The sequence below is a fragment of the Ipomoea nil genome, unplaced genomic scaffold, assembly GCF_001879475.1.
Source record: "Ipomoea nil cultivar Tokyo-kokei standard unplaced genomic scaffold, Asagao_1.1 scaffold1129, whole genome shotgun sequence".
Classification (NCBI taxonomy): Eukaryota; Viridiplantae; Streptophyta; class Magnoliopsida; order Solanales; family Convolvulaceae; genus Ipomoea; species Ipomoea nil.
In genome coordinates, this window is record NW_017617557.1 from 108,816 (window position 1) to 111,733 (window position 2,918).

The window sequence follows — 2,918 nt, forward strand, 5'->3', positions numbered from 1 at the left end:
GAAGATGAACAAGATTGTGTTGCCACTACCAATGTCGTCTAGAAAGAGGTTTCAATAATGTGTAAATATAATCGGTGATATTAAGTTTTTTTTTTTAAATGAAAAAATTGTTATATATCTAGACAAAAAAATATATCTTTCATACAAATGAATAAGGATAGCAATTCATTTATATAACTGAGCTATTAGAGAACGAACACATTTGCCTAATTTATGAAAATACTAAACAATGATAAATAAAATCTTCAAAGTTATAGCACCGCATGCGTACATCTAGACATTAGCTATTAATTTGAGCAATTATTTGTACAAATTTAAGAAATGAAATCATCAAAATATATAAACGATCTAAACCATATCTTTAATTGCACTATATAATATTTGATGTTCTAATTTAAATAATTATATATAAATTCATATATTCTTAACAAATTCATTCCGTGCATCGCACGGGTGCAAATACTAGTAAATACATAACAATAATATAGTCTAATATAATCAAGAGTGGAACAACTGCCATATATATATGAGTGAATTCTTTTTTTTTTGGTCTTAGGCTGAGTGACACAGACAATTTTAGTTCTCTATAAAAAAATTTGGACAATTTATAGACATACTTATTGTAAGAGGAAATTTCAGTTTTAGTCATATGGCTATAGGGGTCTTGTTAATTTCAGTTCCTGACTTTTAAAAGTGTCAATTTAGTACCTTAACTATGCAATTTTTGTCAATTTTGGTCACTCCGGTCAAATTGCCGGCCAAATTTCGCCGGAAAATTTTAATTGTTAAAATAATGAGGGTATTCTGGTCATTTCATGTCTCTTTTCTTCTTTTCAGGCGAGTCCATCCCTTCCTCTCTCATTTCTTGCGAATGCAATGAACTAAGTTGATGCGGAAAGGAGACTTGATGATATTAAAGATAGGGTTTACAAGGAGAAAGAACGTACAATATATAGATATTATTGATGATATCTAATATGCTATTAACTAGATCACTAACAGAATGTACATAAATAAATACATAACAATAATATAGTCTAATATAATCAAGAGTGGAACAACTGCCATATATATATGAGTGAATTCTTTTTTTTGGTCTTAGACTTAGAGTGACACGGACAATTTTAGTTCTCTATAAAAAATTTGGACAATTTATAGACATACTTATTGTAAGAGGAAATTTCAGTTTTAGTCATATGACTATAGGGGTCTTGTTAATTTCAGTCCTAACTTTTAAAAGTGTCAATTTAGTACCTTAACTATGCAATTTTTGTCAATTTTGGTCACTCCGGTCAAATTGCCGGCCAAATTTCGCCGGAAAATTTTAATTGTTAAAATAATGAGGGTATTCTGGTCATTTCATGTCTCTTTTCTTCTTTTCAGGCGAGTCCATCCCTTCCTCTCCCGTTTCTTGCGAATGCAATGAACTAAGTTGATGCGGAAAGGAGACTTGATGATATTAAAGATAGGGTTTACAGGGAAAAAGAACGTCGGAAACGGGAGAGAAGGGGATGGACTCGCCGGAGAAGAAGAAAAGAGGCTTGAAATGATCAAAATACCCTCACTATTTTAACTATTAAAATTTTTCGGCGAAATTTGGCCGGAGTGACCAAAATTGACAAAAATTGCATAGTTAAGGTACTAAATTGACACTTTTAAAAGTCAGGGACTGAAATTAACAAGACCCCTATAGTCATATAACTAAAATTGAAATTTCCTCCTTATTGTAACGAGGACAATTTTAGTCCTCCGTCACTCTGTCAGTATTCCCGTTGGATGACCGTTTGAGAGCGGGTATTTGCGTCATTTTATGATCTCTCCTTCTCTTTATTCCATCCCTAGTGTATTTGGGTCCTTGATTCCTGTGCATATTCTTCAACTATCATCTCTCTGTGTGCTGTGAATCAGGCGATTGTGTAGTTGTTCTGTAGTCTGTTTCAGGTACGATTTCTTTTATATAATTGGTTATCAGTCGTGGATGGGTTGAATGCGTTTAGTGAATTCTAGGGTTGGGTGTTTCTGATTTATGTGTTGGAATCTTATTGGAAAATTTGACAGTAATTGCTTGTTTTAAGATTGGATAAGCACAATTTTTTGAATGGATGGTGTTTGTTTAAAGTTCTGTTCTTCCAATTTATTTCCAGCAGTTAAGAGTTTACATCACGTTTTCAACTGAAAAACATAACTGAATTAGGTACATGGGACTACTTTTCTCCACTTTTGCTAGCAATATTCAGCTGTTGAAGCCACTGAATTTGTAATGTTTGTACAGATCAGAAAGTTTAAGAGCTGATTTGTTTTCTTGTGTTTTTGTTTTGGATGTAGAGGTATTTGTTTAAGGATTATATAAGTGTGAGGTTCTTTTCTATTTTGCTTGGCATATACTCATAAAAGATCCAGATTTCCCTTTAAGAGGAAGATGACGATTGAAAACATTACAGCTAACATAGGGAAAGAGGTCAGGAAAGGGCAAGCAGGTTGTGGTACACAATTTAATGAAATGACACAATATAATAGCCAAAGGGGAAGTTTGTTAGTGTTTTATTTATGTAAGAAAAAATCCTAACATATAATTGGCAATATTATTATGGCAAATTAAGATAGGGTTTAACTTGGTGTCTGTTTGTCCTTAGAACAAGCCACTGAAGTTCTGATAAAGGAAAGTTTTCTAAAAAGCTGGGACGCGTTTTCAAGATGACAGTTTTGGAAAGAGTATCAGCGGATCAGCGTGAAAGGTATGGATCGAATCTTAAAGATTTCTTTCTTCACAAAAAGTCCTACCATCTACAATCAGAGATATTTTTGGAGAGTGTTCAAATCAAAGAAGTATATGTATCCTCATTCGTTCGAGAATTAGGGTTGCATTGATTGAAGCCGCAACACTCAATACTAAACAAAATACACATATCTGGTTGTCA

At 32.9% G+C, this 2,918-nt stretch overlaps 1 long non-coding RNA gene across 1 annotated transcript; it reads left to right on the forward strand.

Moving 5' to 3' along the window:
• The first annotated feature begins 1,854 nt into the window (after positions 1 to 1,854).
• Positions 1,855 to 2,451, forward strand: LOC109183513. Its single transcript, XR_002054559.1, has 2 exons — positions 1,855 to 1,941; positions 2,326 to 2,451. It is a non-coding gene; the product is annotated as an uncharacterized LOC109183513 (long non-coding RNA).
• The last annotated feature ends 467 nt before the right edge of the window (positions 2,452 to 2,918 follow it).